This window comes from Schistocerca serialis, chromosome 2 (genome assembly GCF_023864345.2).
Source record: "Schistocerca serialis cubense isolate TAMUIC-IGC-003099 chromosome 2, iqSchSeri2.2, whole genome shotgun sequence".
Taxonomy (NCBI): domain Eukaryota; kingdom Metazoa; phylum Arthropoda; class Insecta; order Orthoptera; family Acrididae; genus Schistocerca; species Schistocerca serialis.
In genome coordinates this window covers 108,412,962-108,427,134 of record NC_064639.1, presented here as the reverse complement: position 1 = coordinate 108,427,134, position 14,173 = coordinate 108,412,962, and the positions used below count along the sequence as shown (strand labels likewise).

The 14,173-nt window shown below is 42.1% G+C and overlaps 1 non-coding gene across 1 annotated transcript; it reads left to right on the top strand.

The window, feature by feature from the left end:
* Window positions 1–12,807: 12,807 nt before the first annotated feature.
* Window positions 12,808–12,882, top strand: Trnas-cga (transfer RNA serine (anticodon CGA)). Its single transcript has one exon. It is a non-coding gene; the product is annotated as a tRNA-Ser (tRNA).
* The last annotated feature ends 1,291 nt before the right edge of the window (window positions 12,883–14,173 follow it).

Below are 14,173 nucleotides of genomic sequence, written 5' to 3'. Positions count from 1 at the left end.
AGTCTGGAACCGCGTGACCGCTACGGTCGCAGGTTCGAATCCTGCCTCGGGCATGGATGTGTGTGATGTCCTTAGGTTAGTTAGGTTTAAGTAGTTCTAATTTCTAGGGGACTGATGACCTTAGAAGTTAAGTCCCATAGTGCTCAGAGCCATTTTCTTAAGTAACAATGGAAGAAGTTTGTGGAGGATAACAGTAGAAACCTTTAGAAAGTTGATGCATTTATGATGTCTTCATTCTTTAAAAACAACCCAGATTTTTTTGTACCGGAAACAAGAACGTGAAAACTGCATTGCATGCGACTGGGACGGAAGTGCTGTGATAGCAGTAAATTGCAGAACTGTCTTAAAACTGAGGAATTGTTGGAGGCAGGCACTTTGGGGTATTTTCATTTATGAAACAACTGGCAAAGTGCCACTAAATACCTAAATATTCTTGTGCAGTTTGGAGCAGACGACATGCTGTTTACTAAAACATCTGTGTTACATAAAATGTTAGCTTTCTGAGGATAGGCATGGTAGCCCGAAACGGGTTATGACAGTGAACTAAAACATTCAAAAAGTATTTGTGGCTAGCCGCGTCATTCACCAACTAGAACTATTACTGTTTTTCAGGTAGCTCTTTCACAAATTTTCATATTTTCAGACAGCGTAGTAACACTCGTCGGGCACTCACAGAATCATCTTCTTTGCCTTCGACAACTTTAAGCACTGCAGTTTTTCGGTCCCTCCAGTTTATTAATTTTAACCACCGGAAAATTACTTCTATAAAATTTATTGCAGCTAAACCTGAAAGTACTTCTTTTTCTACTACATATTTAACTGTTGCTGTAACACTGTGATTTAAAAGTGCTTAAGCAGAAACAATTTTCATTTGATCGTAATGGCCTGGTCTTATTACATTTTCTGAAGGTCCCAAGCAATGTTCAATTTTTCTCTTTGTCAAAATAATACAGCTTTACAACATACTCAACGGAGGCAGTTTGAAGCAGCAAATTATGGCCCCCAACGACTTGTTTAGGAAGCATAATGTGGTCGCAAATTGTTAAATGATTTCTTAGGTTCCTCACAAAAAGAGCTACATCAAGTATGAAATACAGTTTTTTAACACCGTCATTGTGATTCATCTAAAACTGATCAGGTATAAAATGAAGCTAATGAATGAAAATAGACATTAAAGTATAATATGATGTACATTTTAAAGTTCTTGTGTAACTGTATTACAGATAAGGTAAACTTAAGAATAGGAATAAAAAGAAGATTCTCTGACTGAGAATCAAACTTGTAACCATTTCTTTAAGAATTCGATACGCTGCCTATTACGGTACAACCAGCAACAAGTTTATATGACGTGTTTACTTACATTAAAATTATCCTTCCAAAAGTAAATACATGTGACCACTATCTCAGTTGGATCTCTATGAGGGAGTTGCAGCCACTTTCACGTATCTTCTTAACCTTTGGAACATTCTCACTTTTTCCAACAGTTTTTATAGATTTATTACTACAAAGTGATAATACACATCATTTGTAATCCATTTTACGAAACATAAATTCCAAAAAAAGATAGCACCTTGAATGAGACAATGAAGGTACTGTTGCTGATAATTCTTCCGGGTTATATGGCCGTGGTCCATGAAATTCTTCTATTCCTAACGTTTCGTCCAATACTACGTTGGACATCCTCAGCAGGACCAGCCATACGTCTGAGTATGTCCAACGTAGTATTGGACGAAACGTTAGGAATAGAAGAATTTCATGGACCACGGCCATATAACCCGGAAGAATTATCAACAACACTTTCAATGAGCTTTACGATACTAAGAGCAGCGTGCTAGCCAGTGACGTCACAGGCATCACATGACTCAAATGGAGCGCTTTAGCGGGCTTTCAAATTATTTGTACTTAATTTTTGTTTGTTTTAAAAAATACTGAAGTTCATGAGGGGAAAAAGCATCTTTCAGCATGAAATGACGTAGTTAACAATTTAGGAAGATTTCCAGAAAACAGTCAGATACTTTATTATGTCAGGTACCGATAACGCTGTCTGAGACAAGTACACGATATCTCCGTCTCCTTGACGGAGATCACTCAACATCTAATGCCGCTTACGCCCCTTGTATATTCAACTAAGTGTGCTAACGATTCTAAATGCGAACAACACTAATGAACTCTGACGGCCATTACATATTTTACAGAAAATTATTTACATACCCGTTTATGGTGTGTACGAGCACGAAGTTACATTTACATCCAACCACGTCTTCCAGCAGCTTCACTTTTTTCTCAGCCAGTACACTGCCCTGTAAAGTGCCACCAGCTTTCATGGGTCTCTCATACCAAATTAACAAGAAAATAGCCCTAAAAAATCTCATAATTATTGAAATATCGGGGAGCTGGCTGAAGAATGGAAAGGTACTACGACGAGAAACTGTGTACTACAACTTCAGTTTATTCACAAAAATTAATCTTTTTACAAGGAGAGAAAACACAGTTAAACACAAGCGCCTTTTATATAAAGCACAGGTACTAAGCAGCTCTGGCCAAATTATTAATTGCCCTACAGCGTTGCTCTTTAACATATAATTCAAGATCGTCAGAATCATCAGTTGACTATACTTACAAGGGAACCTCCCCATCGCACCCCCCTCAGATTTACTTATAAGTTGGCACAGTGGATAGGCCTTGAAGAACTAAACACAGATCAATCGAGAAAACAGGAAGAAGTTGTGTGGAACCATGAAAAAAATTAGTACAATATACAAACGTAGAAGACCATGCGCAACATAGGCCTCATCAAGGAAAGGGAGGGATTGGGATCGCCGCGGTCACGTGGTTTGCGTGAGTAACTGCGGAACGAGAGGTCCTTGGTTCAAGTCATACCTCGACTGAAAATTTTACTTTCTTTATTTTCGCAAAGTTATGATCTGTCCGTTCGTTCATTGACGTCTCTGTTCACTGTAATAAGTTTAGTGTCTGTTTTGCGACCGCACCGCAAAGCCGTGTGATTAGTAGACAAAAGGACGTGCCTCTACAACGGGAACCGAAAACATTTGATCGTAAGGTCATAGGTCAACCGATTCCTCCACAGGAAAATACATCTGATACATTCTATACGACACTGGTGACGGCATGTGCGTCACATGACAGGAATATGTTGTCGACCCACCTAACTTGTACACTTAGTGAATGGGTAAAAAGATTCTTCTACCTTGCCCGATTTAGGTTTTCTTGTGGATGCGATAATCACTCCCAAAAAAGTGATGAAAAAAAGAGTTTGTCACATAAACAGAAAATAAAAAAATTAAACTTTTTACTCGAGGGAAGACTTGAACCAAGCACCTCTCGTTCCACAGCTACTCGCGCTAACCACGGGACCGCGGCGATCCTAATCTCTCATTTTCCTTGATGAGGCTTATGTTGCGCATGGACTTCTACGTTTGTATATTTTACTAATTTTTTTCATAGTTCCACACAACTTCTTCCTGTTTTCTCGATTGATCTGTGTTCAGATTTTCAAGGCCTATCCACTGTGCCAACTTATAACTAAATCTGAGGGGGGTGCGGTGGGGAGGTTCCCTTGTTAGTAACTGCACAAACGGCTTAAGATCTAACGATAAACGTCCTCCATGGTGAATCCAGAATAGTTTAAAATTTTAAGCAGTTACAATAATGGTGGTTAATAGAGAATTACAGGTCAAGATTAAACAAAAAATTGTTTTTCAACTACACAGCTGCCCAGCGTCTTCAGCGGCGAATCAAAAAGATTTTGAAGTCTTAAACGGGTGCAGTACAAGCGGCTAACAGAGAATTAAAGATCAAGGTCAAGCAAATAATTATTATTAGCAGGTGCACAAACAGCTTACGGCCCAATGAGGGATATCTACCACGAAGAAGCTATTTCAGTTTTACACACAATTTCAATTAAGGAGCACGATCCCTTGGTTATAAAGACCACTTTGCGCCAACATGAACCAATCTTCAGTGAACAGGATCTCAGCATAAAGAATCTTAATAGTTTTTCCGACTGGTATAGGGTAACTGAATTAACAACAAAGTTTACAATTGAAGGTGGTTCAGGATTTATATAAATTACCTGAAATTCGTGGCTATTTGAAGGATCTTAAGCTTAAACACAGAGAGCTTTTCGGTGCAATGGCTGGTCAAAACGTCATGTTAAACTTACACTAATTTCCACCTCTATAATGTTTTGCTTAGATTTACTTAAGCGGCATTTAGAAGAAATCGGTTGCTTTAATACTGAAGTACGAAAGACCAGTGCAAGGCAAACTCTTAATTTCAAACGTTACACAAAAGCGAACAGTGGAAACAGCTGAAGACAAGTAAATAAATCACAAGATAATTGTTATACAGGTAGCTAGTCCTCAAAATAGCAAATGACAAGTATTGTGGATTTACTATAATCACCTGGACAGCTGTCTTACTGAAGTGGATACCTCTGCTCAGTTATATGAGGAATTTTCAAAATGATTTGATGAATGCCACCAGACCGACCAAAGTGTACAACGGGACCTGTTTCTGGGTTTGTCCCTCATAAATTGGTATAAGTAATGGCTAATATGTCCTTCAACACACGTAGAGCACAGATAAGTTAAGGCAATTGGAAAAGCTCTGAAGGTTACACGCTGTTGTTGTCGACGGGACGTTAAACACTAACCACCACCACCACCACCACCACCACTTGATGTTCATTTTGTAACCCTTTTCCAGCCACCATTCGTCCCTGTCCATCACTGTTCCATGTTCTTTACTATCTCAGGAAGTTACAATTTCTTCGGCAAACATCAAAGTTTTCGTTCACTCTCCGTAAACTTTAACTTCTCTCATTCGTTTACTTCACTGCGAACTCAGTGTAAATATGGAGTGAAATCGCAGATAGTTTAAGTCTCTAGTCTACAACTGTATCTACTTCATCCTCTTCGTCTCTTAGGAATGCAGTTGTTATCTGCACATATTGTGGATACTATGCGATATACACTCCTGGAAATTGAAATAAGAACACCGTGAATTCATTGTCCCAGGAAGGGGAAACTTTATTGACACATTCCTGGGGTCAGATACATCACATGATCACACTGACAGAACCACAGGCACATAGACACAGGCAACAGAGCATGCACAATGTCGGCACTAGTACAGTGTATTTCCACCTTTCGCAGCAATGCAGGCTGCTATTCTCCCATGGAGACGATCGTAGAGATGCTGGATGTAGTCCTGTGGAACGGCTTGCCATGCCATTTCCAACTGGCGCCTCAGTTGGACCAGCGTTCGTGCTGGACGTGCAGACCGCGTGAGACGACGCTTCATCCAGTCCCAAACATGCTCAATGGGGGACAGATCCGGAGATCTTGCTGGCCAGGGTAGTTGACTTACACCTTCTAGAGCACGTTGGGTGGCACGGGATACATGCGGACGTGCATTGTCCTGTTGGAACAGCAAGTTCCCTTGCCGGTCTAGGAATGGTAGAACGATGGGTTCGATGACGGTTTGGATGTACCGTGCACTATTCAGTGTCCCCTCGACGATCACCAGTGGTGTACGGCCAGTGTAGGAGATCGCTCCCCACACCATGATGCCGGGTGTTGGCCCTGTGTGCCTCGGTCGTATGCAGTCCTGATTGTGGCGCTCACCTGCACGGCGCCAAACACGCATACGACCATCATTGGCACCAAGGCAGAAGCGACTCTCATCGCTGAAGACGACACGTCTCCATTCGTCCCTCCATTCACGCCTGTCGCGACACCACTGGAGGCGGGCTGCACGATGTTGGGGCGTGAGCGGAAGACGGTCTAACGGTGTGCGGGACCGTAGCCCAGCTTCATGGAGACGGTTGCGAATGGTCCTCGCCGATACCCCAGGAGCAACAGTGTCCCTAATTTGCTGGGAAGTGGCGGTGCGGTCCCCTACGGCACTGCGTAGGATCCTACGGTCTTGGCGTGCATCCGTGCGTCGCTGCGGTCCGGTCCCAGGTCGACGGGCACGTGCACCTTCCGCCGACCACTGGCGACAACATCGATGTACTGTGGAGACCTCACGCCCCACGTGTTGAGCAATTCGGCGGTACGTCCACCCGGCCTCCCGCATGCCCACTACATGCCCTCGCTCAAAGTCCGTCAACTGCACATACGGTTCACGTCCGCGCTGTCGCGGCATGCTACCAGTGTTAAAGACTGCGATGGAGCTCCGTATGCCACGGCAAACTGGCTGACACTGACGGCGGCGGTGCACAAATGCTGCGCAGCTAGCGCCATTCGACGGCCAACACCGCGGTTCCTGGTGTGTCCGCTGTGCCGTACGTGTGATCATTGCTTGTACAGCCCCCTCGCAGTGTCCGGAGCAAGTATGGTGGGTCTGACACACCGGTGTCAATGTGTTCTTTTTTCCATTTCCAGGAATATATATATATATATATATATATATATATATATATATATATATATATATATATATATATACACATTATGACTTTTGAACACTATTAAGGTAAATACATTGTTTGTTCTCTGTCAAAATCTTTCATTTGTTAACTATCCCTATCAGTAGTTAGTGCCTTCAATAGTTTGAATTTTCTGATTTGTTCTTACTCTTCTGTGTCAGTGAAGGCTACGGTTCTTGTGTCATTCAGATCATCTACCTTTGTAGATAAGTTAGTGAACTGATCCGAAAATTCGGCTACTTTCTCCGATAGTGAACTGATTTCCTCAGTGTGTTTTTCTGAACCAAGTTTAAGAGTGTCCATTTGTGTTGAAATCGTATCTATTGTGTCCTTTAAGTTTTCCTGAATTTTTGCAAGTTGCGTAATCGAATCGGGAGATGCAACTGAGTCAATTTTAGTTTGCAAGGTGTCGTGATTTTCATGAACAATAGTCTGCAGTTCTTTTATGGCTGCTTCGTAATTCTGTAATGCATATCCATGACGCGAAAAAATAGGTTGAAAAAGCTCACACATTTGTGTTTTTACGTCATTGCAGACTTTTTGACATTTAGATTCGATTTTAAGTTACTCAGCAGTTAAACCTTCACGTGTTTGTTCAAAGCGTGGTGTCCAACTTTTGAAGCTGTTGTTGTGTTTGTCTCTGATTTTGCTCCATTGTGTCTAACTTTTGAAGCTTTTGTCCCATTTGTTGCACTAATTGTAATAACAATGCACTGGTGTCTGAAACATGTTCCGCAGTGCTATTCGACAGTGCATTTGAACCGGCAATATTCGCATTTTGAAAAGCAGAAAATGTGTCTTGACTTATTTGAGAAAACGGTGAGGACGCAAAACCTGAATCTACAGTATTTGCGAGATTGTGTCCTATCATTTCGGATTCCTGAGGCGAGCTGTTGCTGACCAATCGATCGATAATGCTTCCCTGTTCACTAATTGTTTCACTGTCTACACCATTATTTGCAGCCCGCTCCATTTCCCTATGCACAATTACCAAATTACTACTTTGAACATTAGTTAATTCATTACTCGGCGGCGCTAACACACTGCTTTCGTCTTCACTGTCATTTCTCAGTTTACTTTGGAGCCTAGTATTACATTTTTCACACGCCATGATTGTCGCAATATTTCACACGATAACACAGAGAAGCACAATTTGAAGAGCAAAATAAGAAAACACATTAACATAGCAATGAAAATAACATCTCGTTAATTGCAAGCGCAGCTGCGAAATACTTGGTGCAAATCTACATGCATGCCACCACTGTTTTACTGCACAACAACGAAAAACTACAACTACAAAGGAAATTCTCTCTATAATTACATACTAGCAATAAACAATAGCTACACTAATTACAAAAACTACAAGAAAAAATCAGAAGATTCCAGTGAGGTATCCTCGGCTAAGGGTCGACATATGAAACGTCCCCTTAGAAAAATAATAAATGACTCTCCTTAAACTGACACACAATATTTTTAGCACAACGCAATCTGACTTTCAAAAATCCCTACAAAAGAATGGCCCTGACTAACAATAACCTATACCTTTCACAAATCACTTACCTCACAAAAATCTTCGTTACTCGAACTACTGCAATATAGCGAGCGCCACCACTGCCAGCTAAATAAAAGATTCAAACTACATAACGCACTAACTACTGATAGGCATAGTTAGCAAATGATAGATTTTGGCGGAGAACAAACAATGTATTTACCTTAATAGTGTTCAAAAGTCATAATATATATATATATACATATATATATATATATATATATATATATATATATATATATCAGTTCATGGTATCCAGTATTACAAATTTACTGTCTCTGATGAACACACGTCCAGATCATCCGCTCTCAAAACTCGGCCATCTCTCTCCCCACATCCACCACTGCTGGCGGCTCACCTCCAGCTGCGCAACGCTACGCACTGTTAACATCCAGCTGCCCAACACTACAATAGCGAACAACAATGCAACCAGCCACAGACTGCACACAGTACAGCCAGTGATTTTCATACAGAGCGCTACGTGGCGTTACTAATAAAAAAACCGAAACAACCTACCTACATTTAGGGACTTTCGGGTAATTGAACATGTATCAATAATTACAGATTTCTGTAGTTGTATATATACGTTTGGATGTAGCTGTATTGCGTTGATGTACTGGTGGGTATTGTGTGGTATGACTCCTGTAGTTGATAGTATAATTGGTATAATGTCAACTTTATCCTGATGCCACATGTCCTCGACTTCCTCAGCCAGTCGGATGTATTTTACAGTTTTTCTCCTGTTTTCTTCTGTATATTTGTTATATTGGGTATGGATATTTCGATTAGTTGTGTTAATTTCTTCTTTTTATTGGTGAGTATGATGTCAGGTTTGTTATGTGGTGGTGTTTTATCTGTTATAATGGTTCTGTTCCAGTCTAATTAGTATTCATCATACTCCAGTACATTTTGTGGTGCATACTTGTATGTGGGAACGTGTTGTTTTATAAGTTTATGTTGTAAGGCAAGCTGTTGATGTATTATTTTTGCTACATTGTCATGTCTTCTGGTGTATTCTGTATTTGCTAGTATTGTATTATTATTATTATTATTATTATTATTATTATTATTATTATGTTCTTTCTATCCATGGCTCTTGCTTCCGCTGGTGAAGAGTGAGAGCTACGTTTCGCATGATTGATGTTTTCAAATTCAATCAGGTTGGTGTAGAGAAGACAACTTATTTTTCGAATTGCCCCTTACGCTTGAACTCTACTGCTTTCGAGTGTAAACTCAGGCATCACAAGAATGAAATGAAAGCTTTAGGTGTAACAGTCAATGCCGCCATACGTCGTGAAAGAAATGAGTCAGATTTCTCAGACCTAGTACATTTTATTGTGCTCTAATCAGATGACGCTGAAGGGAATGTAAATACTTATTACGTTACAGCATTCTTTGTGTGGAATGATCGTAGTTATCGCCATTGCTAACACACGGGGAGTGGAAGTGACCTCGAAAAAGGTAAGAAAGTGTTTGTCACGGCTTAAAAAACGGAGTAAAAACTCTGGCGCTTGAAAGACAGCGATCCGCTATCTTGTCGCTCAACCATCGCACACGCGTGCAGTGCTGAGAAGAAAAATAAGACTGAATAAAACGGCTGCTTAGCGATATCAATCAAGAAAAAACGTAAAACAACCACGGTGCGGTACGTTCACATCTCACGCTTTGACATTTCATTCGCTCTATGTAATACGTATTCATTCAGAACTGCACGTACATAAGAATTATTGCTGGGTCAGAATCAGCACACGAGAATCACGAAATAATCTCGCGTAATATCTAAGGCTACAGTAATTTGTCAGACTCAGCACTTTGATTGCATTGTTTGGCGATAAATACGCACGTCTTACTGCAATTTGTGACGAGTAAAGCGTTCTCATGTGGGATACAGGAGAGTACTTTCAACTAACTACTTGATCAACAGCTTCTAGAAAGGTGATTGTGCCGATTCTAGGTCGGTGTCCAGGTTCAAGCATTGCATGAACTTAAAATAATGTCTGGAGATGCCACATTCCTGACTCCACTTTTTAACACTCACTTTTATCTTTCATCTGATACACACGCAAGAATACGTTTGTAGCCTATGATTACTACTGAGGAAACGGCGATAGTAGCGGATGCATCCCTTCAGTGCTGAGGACCGGGACTTTCACCATAAATACTTTATACTTTTACGATCTGACTTGCTATTTAATTTGTGTATGTCTGAACGGGGTAGGTCTACGGTCAATTAAATTTCAATATTCAGTTCAATCCCCGACTTCGCGTAAAAGTGACAAAGGTGAACTTTTCTTTCGCGTTGCGCGTGTAGTGACTGGTAGTGAGGAATCAATGAACGACATAGCACTAGAGTGTTACATTAACATTTTATTTGCAAAAGGGCAAAGTGCACCAGAGATAAACCGAAAGAAAGGGCACTATTTTAAAAAGACTGGTCCTATAGTCTGGAGAGTGGAGGCTTCAGACTTAAACTGGCCATTCTGATTTAGGTTTCCCATGGCTCCCTTAAATTAGTTCGGCCAAATGCCAGGTTGATTCCTACTGTATGACAACGGTCTGCTACCTGTCCCATAAAAGAACTATAACCACGTAAACGCCTGTGCACATGAAGAAAGCCTGTTTTATTTTTATGGTTCTTAAATTTTAATACCAGGACACGTTCTACGACGGGATGCTAAAAAGTAATGTCTCCGAATTTTTTATTCGAAAACCCTGAAACCTTATTAAAAAAAGACTTTATTAACATTATTCTTCATGAAACTTCCTGGCAGATTAAAACTGTGTGCCCGACCGAGACTCGAACTCGGGACCTTTGCCTTTCGCGGGCAAGTGCTCTACCATCTGAGCTACCGAAGCACGACTCACGCCCGGTACTCACAGCTTTACTTCTGCCAGTACCTCGTCTCCTACCTTCCAAACTTTACAGAAGCTCTCCTGCGAACCTTGCAGAACTAGCACTCCTGAAAGAAAGGATATTGCGGAGACATGGCTTAGCCACAGCCTGGGGGATGTTTCCAGAATGAGATTTTCACTCTGCAGCGGAGTGTGCGCTGATATGAAACTTCCTGGCAGATTAAAACTGTGTGCCCGACCGAGACTCGAACTAGGGACCTTTGCCTTTCGCGAGTTCGAGTCTCGGTCGGGCACACAGTTTTAATCTGCCAGGAAGTTTCATATCAGCGCACACTCCGCTGCAGAGTGAAAATCTCATTCTGGATTATTCTTCATGTCTGCACTTTTATTTCTCAATATAGTCATCCTGATCACGAACACATTTCTTTCAGCGGGAGACCGTTTTGTTGATACCGTCAGCAACGCATGTTTGACACTGTTTATGGACCCAGAACCTCACCTCTGCTTGAGCCACTTCATCACTGTCATGGCCCCCGAAGCTGATCTTTAGTTTTAGAAACACTCCAAGCTCCGTCCCACACGTTAGGTTAGCACCATCGTTTCCTTCGTTACAACCCAACATCGAATATTACTGATGCCGATACAGCCATGGCCGTACACGGTTTCCATTGTATGGCCTTCAACTGGAGGCTCGTTTCCTGCAGTTCGAAACTCGATTAACGCTCCCTGTTTCTCACTCAACAATACAGTTAGATTACACACCGCCATATTACTGGCTACAACCCGGAGCCCTCTAGCGGCACAGTGTTGCAACTTGTGTACGCGAAGCGAGAAAGTCGACCGAGTAATATGTATGCACGACATGTAATGCTTCAGTCGATACTGCCAACAGAATAAAAAATTCGTGGGCGTTACATATTTTTCAGCATATCTTTGTGTAACCATGTAAAACCGATCCAGGGTTAAATGAAACTACTACCTCTTCTAATCTACATGAAAATGTTCGGAGTGTTCGGAGTGTTCTGTGTTACCTGACAGTTTCCTGCTCACAGGTAGAGTACTGGTTAAGTAAGTAAAACAGTCGCGGGTGCGGAGGTTCGGCTGAGTACCGCGATACTAGACTCGGTCCATTTGAAGTTGGTATGGCTATGCCTTCCTCCTGCCTAAAGAGATTAAACATATGCTGGGAGCGAATACATTTTCTTTGCCGTGAATGAGAAGATACTTTCGCGGAGTACGGCAATCAGGTTTGGTACTGCAGCTCCCCGACTCACATATTTCGCTGCAGGAATTGTAAAGGTTGTATGTTTACTCCCAGTCTTCTGGGTGTAGTGCTTCAGTTGCAATCTTTAATTACATTTCTTAATTTGGCCATGTGCTATAGTAAATCGTCATCCATCAGAATAACGGAAAAGGAATTCATCTGCTACGAAATTAGACAAAGATCTCAGAATACTCAATTATTTTAAATGTATGTAACAAAATTCATAATGAACAAATTACTAAATTCACAATGTACAATTGGAATGAACACTAAAAATGAGAAGACTAATGCCTTGCAATTCGGATAGGGGATCTGGAATGCGATTAAACTGAAAACATGTCTTGGCAACACGCTCACATTCGCAGTACCATACCATGTTTGCCGAAGGTTAGTGGATACAGTGATAGGACGTACTACAGAAGGATATGCCTGTGCATCTATTGTTGGATTTGGAAGTATGTTGAATCACCAACTGCATACAAGTACTCTCATGAAACTTCCTGGCAGATTAAAACTGTGTGCCCGACCGAGGCTCGAACTCGGGACCTGTAGCTAAGCCATGTCTCCGCATATCCTTTCTTTCAGGAGTGCTAGTTCTGCAGGTTCGCAGGAGAGCTTCTGTAAAGTTTGAAAGGTAGGAGACGAGGTACTGGCAGAAGTAAAGCTGTGAGTACCGGGCGTGAGTCGTGCTTCGGTAGCTCAGTTGGTAGAGCACTTGCCCGCGAAAGGCAAAGGTCCCGAGTTCGATTCTCGGTCGGGCACACAGTTTTAATCTCCCAGGAAGTTTCACATCAGCGCACACTCCGCTGCAGAGTGAAAATCTCATTCAAGTACTCTCATGTTAGAAAAAAACAGATCACCTTGAACGACTAGAGGTAGGACGTCCCTAGTCACGTGACATGTACATTTGCATGTTCTGCTGAAATGATTAGCATTTGAACCATGTCGGCACACGAGTACAAAGTCAACATCGATACTGAGGCGCAACACCACCTACCGGTAAAATGTGGCAGCGGCTCTCGTTGTCTCTATAAACCGAAAGTAATTGATCAGTGTGACTCGAGCAGACGTGCAGGATGCCTCAAAGATGTATGAGCGAACTGTACCGTCAAATCAGTGAGTCTGAAGATCGATACCTCATCCGAATGGCATTGCAGGACACACCTTCGTCCTCCTCGGCATTCGCACGGGACATACTGCACCAACTCAAGACCTTATGGTATTGCGTGCTATTGGGTAGAACCGCAAATTACAAATACAAAAACCTAAATTGGAACAATCACATAGATAATATTTTGGGTAGAGCAAACCAAAGACTACGATTCATTGGCAGAACACTTAGAAGGTGCAACAGATCTACTGAAGAGACTGCTTACACCGCGCTTGTCCGCCCTACTCTGGGGTATTGCTGTACGGTGTGGGATCCGCATCAGGTGGGACTGACGGGTGACATCGAAAAAGTACAAAGAACGGCAGCTCGTTTTGTATTATCGCGAAGTAGGGGACATAGTGTCACAGACACGATACGTGAATTGGAGTGGCAATCATTAAATCAAAGGCGTTTTTCGTTGCGACGGGACCTTCTCATGAAATTTCAATCACCAGTTTTCTCCTCCGATTGCGAAAACATTCTGTTGGCACCCACCTACAATGGGAGAAATGATCATGACGACAAAATAAGAGAAATCAGGGCTTGCACAGAAAAATTTAATTCCGCGTGCTGTTCTAGAGTGGAACGGTAGAGAGACAGCTTCAAGGTGGTTCACTGAACCCTCTGGCAGGCACTTTATTGTGAATAGCAGAGTAGTCACGTAGATGTAGATGTAGAAATCAAAGTCGGTTCGTGTCCAGGGCACTGTGATCAGTGTGACCTACGTGAATGACATCCTGCGACCCCTAGCCACACCCTTTCCACACAACATCCCAGTCGCCATTTTTCAGCAAGCCAATGCACGACCACATGTTGCTGCAAGAACCCGTGCCTTCTTGGTGCCATAGGATGTCAGCCTTTTGCCCTGGTCCGCCAAACCACCAGACTTGTCGCCGGTCGAAA